Source organism: Marmota flaviventris, chromosome X (genome assembly GCF_047511675.1).
Source record: "Marmota flaviventris isolate mMarFla1 chromosome X, mMarFla1.hap1, whole genome shotgun sequence".
In the NCBI taxonomy this organism is placed as follows: Eukaryota; Metazoa; Chordata; class Mammalia; order Rodentia; family Sciuridae; genus Marmota; species Marmota flaviventris.
In genome coordinates, this window is record NC_092518.1 from 40,844,434 (window position 1) to 40,866,176 (window position 21,743).

The window sequence follows — 21,743 nt, forward strand, 5'->3', positions numbered from 1 at the left end:
CCAGTGTTCCAATGGGATGCACTATAAAGGCAAAGCAAGTTTAATATAAATTCACTATAAGTCTTCTTCTCTAGTCAAGAGAGGGAAAGGTTCATCCAGCAACCAAAAGCAATACAAAAATCACCAAAAAAGTAATTTCATTTTCCTATTACTTCCTAGCTTTTTATAAAAACAAAAATGTTACTGAGTAAAAGTGGTGATTTTCCACAACTTTTTAAATTTATTTTTCCCTCAGCCTTCACACCTCCAGTTGCCTTAACCTTTCCTTTATGTAGCATCCAAAAAGAACACTGAGAAAAGAGGAGACAGCCACTTGACTCCACCATTTTCCAGTATCTCCCTCTTTCCAGGTATACAACATTCTTATAAACTTCCCTTTCTCTTCTTCCGTATATCCCTATACCAAAATCTGATTTTAAAAAAAAATCGATTAGGGCTGGAGTTGTAGCTCAGTGATAGAGCACCTGCCCCGAATGAGGCCCTGGGTTCGATCCTCAACATAATAATAAATAAATAAATAAATAAATAAATAAATAAATAAATAAATAAATAAAAATAAAGATAAAATCTATTATTATCTATTTCACTTTGACATGAAAATATATTCCAGATGGATACAAAACTTAAATGGGAAAATGAAACCTTGGAAATACTAGACAAAATATAAAATAATGCCAGGCAAAGTAGCACACATCTATAATCCCAGCCACTTGGGAGGCTAATGCAGGAGAACGGCAAGATCAAGGTCAGCCTCAGTAACTCAGCAAGACCCTGCCTGGAATTTAAAAATAAAAAGTAGTGGAGATGTAGCTCACTGGCAGAACACTCCTGGATTCAATCCCAAGTACCAAAAATTAATTAATTAATTATATTTGTATAATCTCAAGGGAAAGCCCTTTCTAAATTTACAGAATGAAGATTTCAGTATATTAAAATTTTTAAATTTCTGTTTGGTAAAAAAAATGTTTAAAAATCTAACAAGAAACTGGAAAATACATTGGCAATATAAATGACAAAAGAATAATTTTCAAAATGTACAATGAGAACTCTATGTTCAATAAGAAAAAGATGAACTAACTACCCATCAAAAGAATTGGTATGAGGGCTGGGGTTGTGGCTTAGTGGTAGACCACTTGCCTAAGTACATATGAGACACTGGGTTTGATATGCAGCACTACATAATAAATAAAGTTATTATGACCATCTACAACTAAAAATAGTAAAAAAAAGAAAGAAAGAAAGAAAAGAAAAAAGAAGTGGCACGAGACAATGTGGTGGTGTGTGCCTGTAATCCCAGTGACTCACGAGGCTGAGGCACAAGGATCTCAAGTTTGAGACCAGCCTCAGCAACTTAGCCAGGCCCTAAGTAACTTAGCAAGACCCCGTCTCAAAATAAAAAATAAAAAGGGCTGGGGATGTGGCATCATGGTTAAGTGCCTCTGTGTTCAATCCCTGGTACCAAAAAAAAAAAAAAATAGTTGGCATGAAAATTAACAATTAATTAGAGAAAAAATGCAGCAATTAATTGTTTTTGGTTTAATAACATTGAAAATGGTTTCATAGATTAATAACTTCTGTTGGTGAGGGGGTGGATAAACAGATACACTTTTGTTCATTGTTAATGGGAATAAAATCTGCCATAAACTTTGGGAGAGTTGTTAGAAACTACCTAATGAATATTAAATGTCTGTAGCCTTTTATCAAGAGATTCTAATTTTGGTAATCTTTTCTAAAAATACTTATTCCAAGAAATAAGATTTAAACATTCCCAAATTTGGAAGAGACAAACCTATTCGAGAAGTTAAATGAAACCATAAACAGGATAAAACTAAAGAAATTCACACAAAACACATCATAATAAAACATCTGAAAATTATCAACAAAGGAAAAAAAAACCTTGAAAGTAGCAAGAGAGGAATTTTTACTCCTTCCTAATGGGAATAAAAAAAATTGAATGACAATAAACCTCTCATCAGAAACCAAGTTGAAAAAAGGAAGTGACACATAATTTCTAAGAAATAAAACAAAAGTGCTGTCAACTTAGAAATCTATATCAAGGGATAATATCCTTCAGGGATGATGGAGAAAACAAGAAATTCCCAGATAAAGGAAAACTAAGAATTTGTCACCAGCAAACCTAACCTAAAAGAATAGAAAGTTCACAAAATGAAAGAAAAAGCTGATAATAGTGAAGAAACTTGAAATACCAGGAAGGATAGTGGAAAGAACAAAAGTGTGAAAAAATACAATAGACTTGCCTTCTGATCCTGAGTATTCTCCATTATGTTTAAAAGGTATGGCAAAAATTCAAATATTGTCTGAGGTGATTTCCAATGTACACAGAAGATAAATGTATAACAATAATATAAGTAGAGAAGAGCAAAGAGATGTAAATGTAGCAAAGATTTCTATACCCCTCTCAAAGTGGGAAAATGTCAACTCAAGTAGAATATTATAAGCTACACATAATATACATAAAATTTATATATTAAATATATGTAAAACAACCACTGGAATTGTTATACAAAGACAGACAATCAAAAAAAGAACTTTAGATACATCAGAATTGAATTCTGAAAAATACTCAAGCAAGTTTGGCATGGTGGTTCACACCTGCAATATCAGCAACTCAGGAGGCTGAGGCAGGAGGATCGCAAATTCAAGGCCAGCCTCAGCAACTTAGCAAGGCCCTAAGCAATTTAGTTACACCTTGTCTCAAAAAAATAAAAAATAAAAAGGACTGGGGATATAGCTCAATGGTACAGTGCCCTTGGATTCCATCTCCACTACCAAAAAAAAGTTAATTGCAAAGCATGAAAGGGGAAACATAAAAATGAAAAACAGAAGAAATAAACAGAATGGCAGGCCTAAACCATAACATATCAAAAATAACAGTGAATCATCAGAGCAATTAAAAGACAAAGATTGGGAAATTGGATTTAAAAGGCAATCCCAACAATACACCACCACCAAGAAACCCACTACAAATATATTAAGTAGGTTAAAAGTTAATATGTGGAAATATATTTTATACATACACTAATTTTAAAAAGCAAGAGTACCTATACTAATGTCTGATGAATGAATTTCAGAGAAAAATAAACTATAAGGGACCGAGAGGAACATTATATAATGATAAAAAGTGCTAATCCACCAAGAAGATATAGCAATCCTAAATATGTATGTACCAACCAACAGTAAAATATATAAACACTAATAGGACTGAAAGAAGAAATAGACAAATCCATTTTTATAGAGATTTTAATTTCCCTATTTCAATAACTGCTGAAACAACTAGATTAAAAAATCAGCTGGGCGCGGTAGCACATGCCTGTAATCCCAGTGGCCTGGGAAGCTGACAGGAGAATCATGAGTTCAAAGGCAGCCTTAGCAATTGCGAGGCACTAAGCAACTCACTGAGACCCTGTCTCTAAATAAAATACAAAATAGGGCTGAAGATGTGCCTCAGTTGGTTGAGTTCCCCTGAGTTCAATCCCCAGTACCAAAAAAAAAAAAAAAAAAAAAAAAATCAGCAAGGATATAGAAGAATCAACAACAAACAATCTAAATCACATTTACAAACACCCCTCCTAATAAGAGAAGAATGCACATTCCTTTCAAGCACCCATGGGACACTTACCAAGATAGATCATACTCTCAGTCAAAAAACAAACCTCAGCAAAAATAAAAGAACTGAAATTAGCTGGGCATGGTGGCCACACACCTGTAATCCCAGCAGCTCTATAGGCTGAGACCAGGAGGATTGAAAGTTCAAAGTCAAATTGCAGAATCACATCGGTTACACACTCACATTTTTACATAATGGCATATTAGTGACTGTTGTATTCTGCTATTCTACAATTTTTATTTGGGGTAAAAATGGGAGTTCATAACCCAATTGAGTTAAATGTATGAAAGATGATATATCATGAGCTTTGTAATGTTTTGAACAACCAATAAAAAATATTTTAAAAAAATAAATAAATATTCCTAAATCAAAAAAAAAGTTAAGGGAATACCATTAATTACTTTTACCAATGAATTTGGCAATTTAGATGAAAAGAAAAAAAAATCGTTGAGATACAATTACCGATAATGATACTAAAAGGAGTTGACAGTTTGAATATCTTTGTTACCTATTGAAGGAATTGAATTTGCTTTATCCATTCATCTGTTGATGGTCACCTAGACTGGTTCCATACTTTGGCTATGGTAATTTGTGTATTTCATCTTAATTTTCAAAAGATATTGTGGTAGATATATAACTCTGGGTTGATCATTTTGTTCTTTCAGAACTTAATTTTATTGCATTGGCTTCTGTTACATTGTGTTTGAAAAGAAATAAATGATCTTTCTTATTATTAAAAAAAAAAAGAAAGAAAGTTCAAAGTCAGCCTTGGCAACTTAGAGACCCTGTTTTCAATATAAAAAATAAATAAATAAAAATGGCTGGGGAACATTCTACTATCATGTATAACTAATTAGAACAAATTTTAAAATTAAAAAATTGTGGATGTGACTTGGTGGTTAAGTGGCCCCTGGGTTCAATCCCCAGTACCCCCCAAAAAAAAAAAAAAAACCTGAAGTCATAACTGACCATAATAGACTCAAACTAGAAATCAGTTTAAAAAAATAACAGGAAAATCTCCAAAAAAACTGGAAACTAAACAATACCACCTCATGAATAAAAAATGAAGTGTTAATGCAAATAAAAAATTACACTGAATGAAGAAAAATGCAATGTATCAAAATTTGTGTGAAACAGCTAAAGTAGTGCAGAAAGGGAAATTTACAGCACATTTATATTGGAAAAGAGGAAAAATCTAAAAGTCAATACTCTAAGCTTCCACTTCAGACTATAAAACCAAGAACAAAATAAAACCATGCAAGCATGATGTAGAAAATAATAAAGCAAAAAGCAGAAATCAATGAAATTGAAAACAAAAAAACTAATAATGAAAACCAATGATATAAAAAGCTGTTACTTTGACAGCAATGGAAAGCAAGCGATAAGCAAGTCAGTGAGACCCTGTCTCTAAATAAAATGCAAAATAGGGCTGGGGATGTGGCTCAGTAGTTGAGTGCCCCTGAATTCAATCCCCTGTATACCCCCTCTAAAAAGGCAGTGACTTTCAAAAGATCAAAATCTGACAAATCTCTAGCAAGAGGTGTAGCTCCAGGAGTAGGCATTTAAGATAAATTAATTTACTATAAAATAGAGATAAAATTTTATAAACAGAGATATCCAAAAGGTGTTTCATTTAAAGTATCTCTTCTTATTAAAAGATAATAATTATTTAGATTCTGAGATTTACAGGAATTATTCCAAATATAGCCCAGAAAGAATTATAGAAGGAAAAGAAGATGCTTCAACAGAAAAGAAACACACTTCGGAGAGTCATAAGAGGAAAAAAGAAATTATCTTTTGGTAAAAGAAAAGAATCATTATATGTTTAAGACTTTTATGGTAAAAAAAAGATTTCCCTTAATAAAGGAATCTTTATATGATTATCTAGACAGTGAGATAAAAGTCCAAACTAATTAAAAGTCAGACTTATATGTAGCTGGATTGACTATAAATATATAAGTGATCAGTTTTTATATGTTTCAGATCTTTCCCCCCCCTATTTTATTATACTGATATGAACCAAGATTTTGTCCATATTTTGACATGATAAAAAAACCATTGACATGTTGAGTTATTTTCATTAAATAAGGTCATTGATTACCTAGTAATTCTTACTGTTTAAGACAAGGACCAATTTTTAGTGAATCCAATTCACACATCCTTGATTAAACAATAATTGTTCCAATTTTGAAACTTCCATTTTAAGAATAAGATTTAATTGATTTCAATAATTACTGCTAATTCTTCCATTTGTTATTGTTAAACCATAAAGTTAAAAACTTTATTGGAAATTTGTTTATATCATTTGAGATTCTCTGACTGAACCTATTGTAAGACTTGTATGTCACTTCCTACTCTGGGAAATAAACTTAATTATAATTTTTAAAGACAATTAAGAGACATCTATTTAAAGGACACTATTATAAAGTACAGGGATATTTTGAGACCTTCTCTCAGGAAGAGATTAAAGGTTTCTTTTAAATTGTCCATTTACATACAACATCAAGATGAATCAGCTTAGTCTATATACTGGGAAATTACAAGGATTAATAAAAGGTTATCTTATTTTCATTTATTGTTAAATCTGGCCTCAATCACTCATGAGACAAGGCCTTTAAAAATTGCCTACTGGAAAGTAAGATCAACATGAACCTCTCAGACTTGATATAGACTAAAACAAATTCAGAGAGATTTTTTTAAAAGGCCCAAATACATGTATTGTAGTGTTTCAAAATTTATGTCAAATGTCTGACCTCACCAAAAAAGATATTATACTAGTACTCAGCTAAATTTTAAGGTAAAAGACCACCCAAAAAACAGTTTTGGGGATATTTATCTTAACAATTGTCCCATAGCACAATATAGGGACAAACCTGATAATCTGTCTGGACCACAAAACAGATTAATACCCAACAAATAAACTAAATATTAAAAAAATAATTTTAGTAAGCCTTTTCAAAAATCCTACTGTTTTCATGGAGAGACTCTAAAAGACAGTACATAGCACCCTAAATTTATAGAGGGCCACCCAATTTCAAAGGATTACAGAAATTGGCATAATCCTAGCCAAATTTAACTGTTACCCCACAATTTGTACACAGATCAACTAGAAGAAATAAAAACATTCAAACAGAAATAGATTAAAATGCAATCCTAGCCCCAAGAAAAATAAGCTACCTGGGTAAAAATACTCCTCTTATTTATTTATTTATCTTTTAAGCTATAAAAAAGCTTTAGAAGCCTTTAAACTTTGAAACAGGGCCTTATCTCGAGCCCTTGTTAACAGTTTATCACTGAGAAGTACATCTCTGAAAATGATTGCCCCTGAAATATTGGACAGACAGCTTATGGCAATCAGTTCAACAGCCAGTAGTTTGTCCCAATGGAAAGCTTGAAACGTGACAGGCCCATTCTCTGCCTTAACTAAAAACAAGACAATGCCTACATCACACTTTGATGTTTTTAAAATTGGTGAAGTCATAAATTAAACATAATTAATAGAGCAAATTTTGCTACATTAAATAAAGTTATTAAGGATATTCAAACAACTGTTTCTTTATATGCAAATATTGTTTTGACATAGATCCCTCAAAATGTCATTGGTAGCTCAATGTCATATAAAATTCTAAACTAGATAATTGCCTCAAACCATACTGTTGTTGACTCATTCTTACCCATTAATATTTGATACTAACTCCCCATACTTAGGTCAACACTAAGTGTGATAACAATAATAATAGTTTTTCATAGATTGGTAAATAAAATACTCTTCATTCTTCTATTTCATTCCTTGGTAATGGTTAAAATAAAACAACAAAATATCTTCTCTAGGCTTATTTAACATGTGTACTTCCTATTTTGGATAGATATCTATATTTTTCTCATGCCCCTAGTAAAGACCACCACTGCTAATTTAAAAACTCTGTCTCTCTAGCCTCATCTCAAATTAAGATAATTATTTAAATTAATCTGAAGCTAATTTCAAAGTACAAATTTTCTATACAACTTATTATATTTTCCATTTTTGGTAATTCTATTAAAGTCAAAATCAAGTCATATAATTAATAAAGACTAAGTTTATATTTGCCATAGTCCCTTTAAGTGACCTTTGCAAAGTTTTATGACCAGTTAAAGATAATAGATCCTTTCTTATTATTTAAATATGTCTACTATTATCTATAACTTAAAACTAATGATATTATGACTTATGCCAGCCTTTTATTCAATTTATTAAAAAGAGAAAAGGTAAAAACAGGACCCTATATGCACACACTAGATCTTACAAATATTTCAAAAATTTTCTTAAATTGTAATATTGAGAGTCTTACTACTGCTGAACATGATTAAGTAAATTAAATCAGATTTCAAAGGAGAGTTTACACCTGTCATTGTGAAAATGACTGAAAAACCTGGCACAGGAAGGTAAATTTCCAGCTGCAGAGTTTACAGCCATGTAGCTTCACGAGCTTGTCAGGTAAGTAAAATTTATGAAGAGAATTCTGTGGACCCGTCTCTCAGGTCCAACTTTAATATGCCTTTCAGTGTGGACTGGAAAGACCACTCATGAAACCAGATTAATTGTACTGACTATAATGGTCAGTTATATCTATATGTTGATCCTATGGTAAGCAGGCTGACTGGGAGTATATTTTGAGAAAAGACAGCATATGAGAAACCTAAACCAGCCAATCATGCATGTCCTTAGAAATTAAGACTATATATCTGGACAATTGTCAAAATAGAAAGATTGCTGAAATAGAATTTTCCTATACAGGCCCATTATTTACATAAAATATCCACCAATGTATTATTGCCCTAATTATTCTACAACAGAAATTGGCACCTTTCCTAAGTGGATGGATTGTGCAAATGTCTTGCCAGTATAACATAAGGTATCTAGAAATAGTGGGTATATTTTAGACTGGTCTCCTAGAATTGACAAAAATCAATTATGTTAATGTTTTGAACAACCAATAATAAAAAAAAATCAATTATGCAAGGGTGCTGCTGTGACCCCTGGAGGATTTATTAGTAACATCTTGACCTTCAGCAAAGGTGGGCATCCAAAAAGATGTTTGGTGTTTGATTGTAGCCTCAGAATTTTTATATTTTACTGACAAGCCTTTACTTAGTAGGCAGAAATTGTAAGGAAGGTTCTTGTTATGGCCTGTGAGCCTGAGTTCAATCCCCTTATGTTTTAATTACTAGAGATGTTAAAGTCAAAAGAAAAGATGATAAATATCTGTAGCCTATAATAAACTTAATGTAACTAATTGTATCACCAGATATAATAGAGGGAAGAGAACATTGATACTTCACCAGCTCTCTTTTGTCTTATTGCCAGCTAATATCTCAGAGCCATTGTATGCTGATGCTGGTTCTCAAGTCTTACAACAAATACATGCCCATCTGTCTAGACCTAAGCGAGCTTTTGGACTTGGAATACTCTGAGTGGCTGGCTTAGTTTCATTTATTGCTTCCATGGTCACAGCTTCAGTGGCCATATCTCAAAATTTGAGATTTTCTTAATAATTTGGCTCAGAACATTTCCAAAGCTCTTCATAATCAGATCAATATTGATGAAAGTATTGAAACTAAGCTAAATGCTTTAGAATCTACTGTCATAAATATTGGTAATGAGTTTTCTGCTTTAAAGTTCAAGAAAAGTCTCAAATGTCATGCCGATTATAAGTATGTGTGTGTTACTGATGTCAAATACAATGCTTCCCAATGGGATTGAGAGAAAGTTAGAAACCATTTATTAGGTATTTGGCAGAACAATAATAACAGGTCAGATCTTTTGGAGTAACATCATCATATTCAAGATATACAAAAAAGTAAGATTGATTTTTCGGATTCTACCTCTTTAGCTGATCAAATACTTCGAGAGTTAAATGGTTTGAATCCTGGAAACATACTAAAACATTCTGCATGATATATTATTGGACTGTTCTTTTTACTATTAATCCTCTCTTGAATTGTAATCATGGGGGGGGGGGCGTGCCTTCAGAACAAGAATTCAGGAACTCTACTTTTTTCAAAGAATGAAGGGGGAATATATTGGGAGCCACTCTGGAAATACATGCCCTTTAGTCCTGAGCAAGAGATACTGAACAATTAATTATTGCACTCCACAATAACTTGGACTTTACCCCCACTCATAGCTCTAGGAGTAAGCATTACCCAGTGGGGTTGAGTTAGACTTTGGGGATAGAATGTTCCATGGAACCTCCCCTTGTATGTCCCCTATATAAAAATAAAGAATTCCAGTGGCTCTGTCTCTTTCCAGGACCCCTAAGTTCACAGACCCATCCTCAGATTTTGAAAAATTACTTCTGTGTGTTTTCATGCTTTCTTTGCTGTTTTCTCAAGTTATTGGAATAGTCAGATTTTGTGAACCCAGCATTAGGTTGCCAGCTAGGATAGATGGCAATACCTGCCTCTAAATGAAATACAAAAATAGGTCTGAAAATGTGGCTCAGTGGGTCATGTGCCCCTGAGTTCAAATCCCAGTACCTCCCCCCCAAAATGGCACAGATGCGAGGGATGGTGGCACATGCCTGTAATCCCAGAGACTCAGGAGGCATAGGCAGGAGTATTGCAAGTTCAAAGCCAGCTTCAGCAATTTAGCACGGACCAAAGCAACTTAGTGAGACCCTGTCTCAAAATAAAAAATATAAAAATGGTCTGGGGACATGGCTCAGTGGGTGAGTACCCCTGGATTCAATTCCTGGTACCGAAAGAAAGAGAGAGAGAGAGAGAGAGAGAGAGAGAGAGAGAGAGAGAGAGAGAGAGAACAGATGATTAAGTTAGAGAGATTTGCTGTGCAACATAGTACCTCTAGTTAACAGTATGGTATCGTGTGCTTCAACATTTAAGAAACTATATCTCATGTTAAGTGTTCTTGCCAAAAAACAACAATAGCAGAAACAAAAGGACACAAGGAGGGCTGAGGCTGTAGCTCATTTGTAGAGCACCTGCCTCACATGTGTGAGGCACTGGGTTTGATCCTCAGCACCATATAAAAATAAATAAAAATATTGTGTCCAACTACAACTAAAAAAATTATTTTAAAAAAAGGACACAAGGAAACTTTGGGAAGTGTTGGATTACATCTATGACCTTGATTGTGGTGATGATATCATGGAAATTTACATATGCCCAAATTCATTAAATTGTGCATATTAGTCAGGGACAGTGGCACAGTCTTGTAATCCCAGGGACTCCAGAAGCTGAGGCAGAAGGATCTTAATTTCAAAGCCAGCCTCAGCAAATTACAGAGGCCCTAAGCAACTTAGCAAGACCCTCTCTCAAGAATAATGGGGGTGGGGGTGGCGTGGATGAAGATGTAGTTATTATAGATTATAGATTATAGAAAGCAGTTAAGTACCCCAGAGCTCTATTCCCAGCACCAAAAAATGGGCATATTAAATATGAATAGTTGTTTGTATATCAATTAGACTTCTATAAAACTATTTTAAAAAGAAATGAAATTGGATATCACTATAGACTCTATTGACATCCAAAGAATAATAGAGATACTTATATACCTTATAGACTCAGAAATTTGGCAAATGAAACAGACCAATTCCTTGGAAAACACAAACTGTCACCACACATTCAATAGGAAATAGATAATTTGAATAGCCTCAAAGTTTTAAAGAAAATTAAAATTTAATTTTAAAATCCCCCCCAAATAATCCCCAGGCCTAAATGACTGTACTTTCAAATTAAACAAACATGTAAAGAACAAATAACACCAATTCTACACCTATCTCTTAAAAAAAAAAAAAAAAACAGAACAGGAAGGATCACACCAAATCATTAATGAGAACCTTCTTATTTTGGTATCAAAACCATATATACTGCAGACAAATATCCCTCATGAATACAGGAGCGAAAACCTTAGTTATCTACTAACAAACAGATTTTAGCTATATATATATAAATAATGTATAGAGAATATATATAGAGAGAATATATATGTGTATATACACATATATATTCTAAGGAATATGCACACACGAAAAGAAAACCATTAGACCTAAGAAACAACTCAAGGTGCAGAACATAAGATCAATAACAAAAATCAATTGAATCTCTATGCACTGGTCAGGAACAATCTGAAAATGAATTAAGAAAACAATTCCATTTACAATGGCATCAACCAGAATAAAATCCTTAGAAACAAATTCGACAAATAGTGGTACAGCATGTGTACACTGGAAAGCACAAACCATCACTGAGAGAAATTAAAGACCTAAATAAATGGACAGACATCCCACATTCATCAGATTATATCACATTAAGAAAGCAATACTCCTCGGATTGATTTACAGAATCAACCGAATCCCTACCAAAATCTGTGCAGAAAAGAGTTAATTTATCAGACCTCAAAATACTATCATTTGAAAATTCTGCCTGCAAATTTGGCCCTTGGCTAGCATCTAGGAACTTGGATTTGGATCTTAAGACTAGCTCATTTTGCCTTATGGCTTATCACAAACACCAGGTTGCACAATTCTAAATACACTAAAAATCATTGAATTGTATTCATTAAATGGGCATATTATAGCATATGTTAATTATATTTCAATGAAGTAATTATAGATTATAGAACTAGCAGTAGCTAATAAAATATATCAGTTCATTTAAAGAGAAAAAAAAAGAGGCAGGCACTGTGGCACTCACCTGTAATCCACGTGACTCTGGAAGCTGAGGCACAAGGATTGCAAGTTCCAGGCCAGCCCCAGCAACTTAGCCAGACCCTAAGCAACTTAGCAAGACCCCATCTCAGAATAAAAAAATAAAAAGAGCTAAGTATGTTGCTCAGTGGTAAAGCACCCCTAGGTTCAATCACTGGTACCAAAAAAATAAAATAAAATAAAAGATTGTTGTAGAGTGGCAAGGAAAGAGTAGATTCAGTTAGGAAGTTATTACAGTAATTCAGGCCATTTGTATTAGGGTGATTCAAATGCTTTTAGCTTTGTCCAAATACTTCTATCTGGTTCAGGGCATAACAATTCTTCAACAACCACTATCACCAGTAATTTTCTATTATGTAAATATCCTCAAGCACTTATTTATATGAACCTTGTTCTATCTTTCACAGGGTAAATTTAAATGAATAAAACACAGTCATTTTCCACAAATAGTTCTGTATTTGGAAATACTCATAATGAAAGAATTACAACCCAAGGCAGAATGTGATAAGTGAATTTACTTATAAATTCACAAGGGGAATATAAAACTGCTAAGCATTTTAGGACATAAGTTGTTAAGCCCACTACTAATGTCAACACCATCACTAGTATTATAATCATCTCTCTCTCTCTCTCTCTCTCTCTCTCTCTCTGGTACTGGGAATTGAACCTAGGGGTGCTTAACTACTGAGCAACATCCCCAGATCATTTATATATAATATATAATATAAAATATATTAATTTTATATATTATATATCATATTTATATGATATATAATATATATGATATTTATCTATATATCTACATATCTATATATAATATATATGATGTCTATCTATAAATGTATATAGATATATCTATATATAGATATATATCTATATTATATATGATATCTATAATATGATATCTATCTATATATGTATATATATCTATATATATGTGTGTATATATATGTATATATCTATATCTATATATGTATATATGTATACATATCTATATCTATATATATGTATATGGATGTGTGTGTGTATGTGTGTGTATCATTAGAGACAGGGTCTCGCTGAGTTGCTAAGTGCCTCCCTAAATTGCTGAGGCTGGCTTTGAACTCGCAATCCCCCTGCCTCAGCCTCCCAAGCCGCTGGGATTACAGGCGAGCGTCACCGCGCCCAGCTGTTGTAATCATCTTAATACCACTAAGAGTAATTAACTCGGTGATTAAGTACAAGAGCCACTACTGAGTCCTATACAGAGTTCAATAGTCGCTGCCTTCCTGGAAAGTATAAACATCTTTATGACAGAAATACTCAAGAAACCTATCAATAAATCTCACACACACACACACACACATACACACACACACACACACAGGACTGAGAGTGATTCTATCAAGGGGCAATCACCAATTTCCCTTTTAATTTGAGGAACCGCTTCTCAAAACCGCCTTTTTAAAGGGAGCGATCTTGTACTGTGAGGAGACCGAGGTTTTCTGACAGCCGCGACCCCTAGTGAATACACAAAATAACTACCCTGATTCACCATTTTGATGTAAGAGCAAGTACAGGAGATCTAAGCCTGTCGTCCCCACAGTGCAACTGCAAGTCAAAGTCCACGATGAAGCTCATCTTCACCCTACTTAATGTCCCTAAAATCAGGGGAATCTTTAGGGAGAACACTCACAAGTGCCATTGGGGAACCCGAAAGGCTTCACTTCCAGATCCCCTTTTAGGTTTCCAAAAAGTTTAAAACATTCATTCAGTGATAAAAAAACGATCTAAAGGCAAAAAAATAAAGGCTTTATAACCAATTCATACTATATGTAAGTACTTTTAAAAGGTTATTTTGTCAGATGTTCCGGAAAAGTTTGTTGGTTTGACAGGAAAAAGAAAAAAAAAAAAAGTTCCCATTAGCCTGCAAGTTCCCTCAGCCAGTTTTCTCCCCACATCTCCAATCCTGACACAAAATATGCTTATTTACTTATAAATATATAAAGAAAAAAGGCTCTTGTAATGGCTCGAAAATCAAGTTGTCCCTTTACCAAGCCCCAGATGGGATTAGAATAAAAGCTAAGAATCGGAAAAGAGTTCTCCACAAATCCTAAATGAAAACAGGACAAATGAAAAGTAAAACAAAACTAAATAAAACAAAGATGAGAGGCGGAGGGAGAGGGGACTAACCGCCTCAGTTTAACCGCCTAAGAGCCACCGTCTCAGAACCGCTTCCGGACAACTGCCACCAGAAAAAAACCACCTCAGACAAACTGATCCCAGAGGCGATTGGGCTCACCACATCATTCTCACCAGTAGGGGGAGACAATGAATCAGTGCTTGGTTTCGTGGGACTTAAGAACCACCAGATGGGGTCAGAAGATCAGAGTAGGTAGCCTTTATATTTTTCTTTTTCTCAAGGAATTTCTCCTTTAGATCTCTATATACTGGAAGAAAGAAGAGGTGTATTGATCCCAGCGCTCACACACGCAATCCCCCCCCCACGCCTCCAAGACAATGGAAGTGTCCAGTGCCTCACCTACCTAGACCACCCGGGCTAGGCTTCTGCGGTCCATCTACCCATTTATAAAATCGAGATTAAAATAATACTACTACCATAGATAGGAAGAATGAATTCTGGTCTTATGTTGCACAATAGAGTGACTATAGTTAGTAATGATTTTGTACATATTAAAAGAGCTAGAAGAGAGTTTTTTGTTTTCTTTTGAAGACAGGATTTTGTAATATTCCCGCCACAAAGAAATGATTGATGTTTGAGGAGTTGGACGTGCTGATTACCCTGATTTGATTGTTGCACGATGTACACTTGCATTGAAACATCACACCACCCCATAAATATGTACAATTATTACATGTCAAAAATAAGAATTAAAATAGTACCCGTTTCTCAGGGCTCCGTGGTGCACGCCTGTAATCCCAGCGGCTCAGGAGGCTGAAGCCAGAGGATCTAAATTCAAAGCCAGCCTCAGCAACAGCGAGGCGCTGAGAAACTCAGTGAGAACTTCTCTAAATAAAATACAAAACAGGGCTGGGGATGTGGCTCAGTGGTTGAGTGCCCCTAAGTTTAATCGCTGGTACCTCAACAACAACAACAAAATAGTACCCATTTCATAACACTGTATGAGAAATTAAAGAAGGGATGTGAAATACAGTGCCTTGCAAATAGCTGGGCCTCACTTCAGACCTACAGAATTAGAAACTCTGATATGGGGCCCAAATATCTTGATTTAGCAAGCTCTCTAGGTGATTCTGATGCACTCTAAAGTGTGACATTTATTGCTCTGGGAAGAAGCCTGTCCACTCAGATAACCAAGTTTTCTTTTGTCATTGTTACAGATCCCATGTGTCCATGGATTCTGAATTATGTTTCCTGACTGAATTTTCAAAACTATTATTTGTTTCTTGAGCCCAGCTGTGTGCCCAGTATTGTGGCAGATACAATGGAAAGAGACAGAGAACCTACCCTACAGGCTTGCAACGTAGGTGATCCAGGAATAGGAAAAGTTAATTAACTCTACAAGGCCAGATCTAGTAAATGTCAGATGAATTATCCTGACAATAAGCAAATGTTCTAGGAAATCAGAGGAGGGAGATTTCACAATTATAAGAGGGAGGAGCCTGACCAGAAATGGCCATGGCCAAGCCAAGCCTGCCTCTCCAAAAATAACTGTAAGTCATTTTCTACAACAAAGCAACAGAACAGACCTTAGCTACCTAATTAAGCTCCTGCCCATAAAGGAACTCCCAACATACCTAACAATCTATTTACCTTTAGCAGCTGCCCCTTGAAATTATATATATATATATATATATATATATATATATATATATATATATATATATGTTTATAGTTTTTTAAAGTCCTTTATTTTCTCCCTCCACTCTTTCAATCGCTTATAGGGAAAGACAGATATACACAATACAGACATCAATACTTGACAGAAGTAATTATGCAGCACCATGGCTGTGATGTTCAAAAAGCCATCTAATTTTTCACTTGAGTATGGTTATGTGAAGCTTCTCTGAATGACATTATACAATCTCATGAAAGCAATTCAGGAGAAAAAGAAATGGCATTCCCAATTGTATTGGTCCACAATGAAGGATGTCTGATAATCATTGGCATCACTGCCTATGTTCCAGATAGTCACAGTGTCATCACATAAACTAAATTAGGTAGGCTAAATCTGAGGCTGGAAGACATTCAGCAGGACTAACAGGCAGACAATGATTACATGAAGGCTGAGAATTCACTTCATTTCATTTCCTTTTGCCATTATTGAGAATAATTACATTATAGACACAGGTTCCATTTTTATTATCTCAATAGCTTTTTCAAACCAAATGCAAACTGAAAGCATATTTAAAGTGTCTATTTGTACTATTATGCACAAGTTTGTGTGGAAGAGAAGATGTTTAGGTAGGATAAACAAAGTTAGAAATTGAATGATGCTGGTTAGGAAAAACAAAAAGATAACCAAGGCTATTGTGTTGAACATAATATTGGGCTCTTAGAGGCTAACCTAGGTACAGACTTTTCACACATTTATTCAACTAACACAGCATATTCCTTATTTGGACTCTTTGAACATCCTTTCTCCCCTTTCAGTCCCCCATATTCTGTATAGGCCAGTTTGAGAGCCTCAGTGGCTTAAGAGAAAGAAGGGGCAGTATATATGCTGTGACCTGTGATTGAGCCACATCTGCCTAAACTCTATTTTTTCCTTACACTTTCATTATTGATTTTCCATCCAAATGTTGCTCTTGTCTGCTCCTGGTTAGCCTCCAGGATGACAGGATTGGGGTGCCATGGGACAGCACTCTAATCATCCATAGTTCACCCTTTGTCATTTGGGGATTTGGTAAGACATTTTCCAGGCATGGGTCATGGTTGTACCCTTCTGGACTGGGAGACAGAGTTGTGTTCTTTTTTTTTTTTTTTTTTTAATTTCGTAGGGATATGTATTATGTGATTGGAGAATACATAAACATTTTCTTCCTTTGCTTCTTATTCCACAGAGAAAAGCCAGACATAGGTGTTCCAACTTGGTCTTTAATCATTAAAAGATCCCCCTTTAGGGCGGGATTGTGGCTCAGTGGCAGAGTGCTTGCCTCACAGGTATAAGGTACTGGGTTTGACCCTCAGCACCACGTAAAAATAAATAAATAAAATAGAGTATTGTGTCCATCTACAACTAAATATATACATATAAAAGGTCCCCCTTCAGAGTCCCTTATATATGTGGATATTAACTCCCTGTCAGATGTAGAGTTTACAAATACTTTCCCATTCTGTTGATTGTTCCCTTTGCTATACAAAAGTTTGATGTAGTCCTGTTTGTTTTTTGTTTTTGTTTTTGTTTTTTGGGGTTTTTTTTTTGTTTGTTTGTTGTTTTCTTTTGATGCTTTTGTGGTCTTTTTTTCCTGTTCCAATATCCTAAAGTATTTGCCCCATGTTTTCTTCTGGCAGTTTCATGGTTTCAGGTCTTAAGTTTAAGATTTTAGCTTTTTTCTTTCTTTTTTTTTTTTTTTTTTAATACTGGGGATTGAACTTGGGAGCACTTGACCACTAAGCCACATCCCCAGCCCTATTTTTTTGTTGTTGTTGTTGTATTTTATTTAGAGACAGGGTCTTACTGAGTTGCTTACTGCTGTACTTTTGCTGAGCCTGGCTTTGAACTAGCAATCCTCCTGTCTCAGCCTCCCAATCCACTGGGATTACAAACGTAAGCCATCATGCCCGACTTTTGAGTTAATTTTGTAACTAGAAAGAGACAAGCGTCTTGTTCTTCTGTATGTGTATATCCAATTTCCCAGCACTATTTGTTAAAATAGATATTCCTCAAAATAAGACTTACAAATGGACAGGAGGTATATGAAAAAATATTTAACATCATTAATCATCAGGGAAATGCAAATCAAATCCACCATGAGATAGTACCTCATTCCAGTAAGAATGACTATTATCAAAATGACAAAAGATTAACAAGTGCTCCTGAGGATGTGGAGAAAAGGGAGTCCTTTTCACACTGCTGGTGGGAATGTAAATTAGTACAGTCATTGTTGAAAAAAAAAATGTAGGTTTCTCCAAAAATTAAAAATAGAACTGCCATCTGATACAGCACACTCACTAATGGGTATATAGCCAAAGGAAATGAAATAGGTATGTCAGAGGTACCTCTAAGCCCAGTGGGGTAATGCATTCCTGTAATCTCAGTAGCTCAGGTGGCTGAGGCAGGAGGATCACAAGATGAAAGCCAGCTTCTGCAACTTTGCAAGTCCCTGTCTCTAAATAAAATATTTTTAAAAGGGCTGGGGCTTGGGTTATGGCTCAGTGGTAGAGTGCTCAAATAGCATGTGCGAGGCCCTGTGTTTGATCCTCAGCACCACATAAAAATAAATAAAATAAAGGTATTGTGTCCAACTACAATTAAAAAATAAATATTAAAAAAAGAGGGCTGGAGATGTTGCTCAGTGGTTAGGCAATTTCTGTTACCAAAAGAATGGTACATCTGCACTCCCAAGGTTATTGCAGAACTATTCACAATAGCTAAGAAAAGTATCAAACCTAAGCATCCATTGACTGATGAATAAAAGAAAATGTACATAAAAACCATAGAATATTATTCAGCCATAAAAAGACAAAACTCTGTCATTTGTGACATGGATAGAACTGGAGATCATTATATTAAAGTGAAGTAAGCCAGGCACAGAAAGACAAGTACCACATAATCTCACTCATGTCGGGTCTAAAAAGTTGATCTCATAGAAGTCGAATTAGGTTTGGGCCAGAAGTTTTTATGTGCCATTGCACAGGAGGATGACTATGGATAACAATAATATGCTGTGTACTTCAAAAAACCAGAGAAAAGGCATTTCAATGATTTTCCCATAAATAAATGTTTGGGGAAAAAGTTCAGTTTAACCTGATTTAAGCTTTACCTAATGTATAAATACAATGAAATATCACATGGTATCCCTTTAATATATAATTTTTATACTTTTATATAAGTTAAAAAAAAATTTAAGTAATTTTTTTAAAAAAAATTTCTCCCTTGAAAAAAAGTTGGCATAGGAAAGACAGTACTGGACTTTAGATTTTGGCTTCTCACCATTGACAAAGACTCTATTCTTGACCAAACTTTAGTCACGCTCCTTTGAGCACTATTCTCAGCTAGGCCTCAACATTGGCCTATAAGAACTACAACTGTTAGCACAAACAATATCACCACTACACCCCCCCACTCCCAGCAAACACTCACTAAGAGACTTGATCAAACACTGGCATAGTTTCTATAAGCTCAAGGCCATGTCCCTAAAATGAAGAACCTAGCCCCCTTAAAATGCCTGCCTGAGAAAGACCAAAGAATTTACTGTCTTTTCCAGCCAAAAACTACTGCAGGCCCTGACTCTCTTTCCCTATAACATGTACTTCAGAAATTTGAAATTATAAATCCTTTCTTTGTTTCTTTGAAATGTTACTTTCCCTAACCCAGGAGTGTCTCTCTCAGACCTGGGAGCAATCCCTTTGAAATGTAATCAATCAAGAAAGATAAATTCTATGATTTTGTCATTTTTTAATGCAGAGTAATACTCCATTGTGTATAAATGCCACATTTTTTTTATCCATTCGTCTATTGAAGGGCATCTAGGTTGGTTCCACAGTCTTGCTATTGTGAACTGTGCTGCTATGAACATCGATGTAGCAGTGTCCCTGTAGCATGCCCTTTTTAGGTCTTTAGGGAATAGACCAAGAAGGGGAATAGCTGGGTCAAATGGTGGCTCCATTCCCAACTTTCCAAGAAATCTCCATACTGCTTTCCAAATTGGCTGCACCGATCTGCAGTCCCACCAGCAATGTACAAGTGTACCCTTTTCCCCACATCCTCGCCAGCACTTGTTGTTGTTTGACTTCTTAATGGCTGCCAATCTTACTGGAGTGAGATGGTATCTTAGGGTAGTTTTGATTTGCATTTCTCTGACAGCTAGAGATGTTGAACATTTTTTCATGTACTTGTTGATTGACTGTATGTCCTCCTCTGAGAAGTGTCTGTTCAGGTCCTTGGCCCATTTGTTGATTGGGTTGTTTGTTCTCTTATTGTCTAATTTTTTGAGTTCTTTGTATACTCTGGATATTAGGGCTCTATCTGAAGTGTGAGGAGTAAAGATTTGTTCCCAGGATGTAGGCTCCCTATTTACCTCTCTTATTGTTTCTTTTGCTGAGAAAAAACTTTTTAGTTTGATTAAGTCCCATTTGTTGATTCTAGTTATTAACTTTTGTGCTATGGGTGTCCTATTGAGGAATTTGGAGCCCGACCCCACCGACTGTAGATCGTAGCCAACTTTTTCTTCTATCAGACGGCGCGTCTCTGATTTGATATCAAGCTCCTTGATCCATTTTGAATTTACTTTTGTGCATGGCGAGAGAAAGGGATTCAGTTTCATTTTGTTGCATATGGATTTCCAGTTTTCCCAGCACCATTTGTTGAAGATGCTATCCTTCCTCCATTGCATGTTTTTAGCCCCTTTATCAAATATAAGAAAGTTGTAGTTTTGTGGATTGGTTTCTGTGTCCTCTATTCTGTACCATTGGTCCACCCGTCTGTTTTGGTACCAGTACCATGCTGTTTTTGTTACTATTGCTCTGTAGTATAGTTTGAAGTCTGGTATCGCTATACCGCCTGATTCACACTTCCTGCTTAGCATTGTTTTTGCTATTCTGGGTCGTTTATTTTTCCATATGAATTTCATGATTGCTTTCTCTATTTCTACAAGAAATGCCGTTGGGATTTTGATTGGCATTGCATTAAACCTATAGAGAACTTTTGGTAATATCGCCATTTTGATGATGTTAGTTCTGCCTATCCATGAACAGGGTATATTTTTCCATCTTCTAAGATCTTCTTCTATTTCTCTCTTTAGGGTTCTGTAGTTTTCATTGTATAAGTCTTTCACCTCTTTTGTTAGGTTGATTCCCAAGTATTTAATTTTTTTTGAAGATATTGTGAATGGAGTGGTTGTCCTCATTTCCATTTCAGAAGATTTGTCGCTGATATACAGGAATGCCTTTGATTTATGCGTGTTGATTTTATATCCTGCCACTTTGCTGAATTCATTTATTAGCTCTAATAGTTTCTTCATAGAGCCTTTTGGGTCTGCTAGGTATAGAATCATATCATCTGCAAATAGTGATAATTTAAGTTCTTCTCTGCATTAAAAAATGACAAAATCATAGAATTTACAGGGAAATGGATGGCATTAGAGCAGATTATGCTAAGTGAAGCTAGCCAATTCCTAAAAAATAAATGCCAAATGTCTTCTTTGATATAAGGAGAGTAACTAAGAACAGAGTAGGGACGAAGAGCAGGAGAAGAAGATTAACATTTAACAGGGATGAGAGGTGGGAG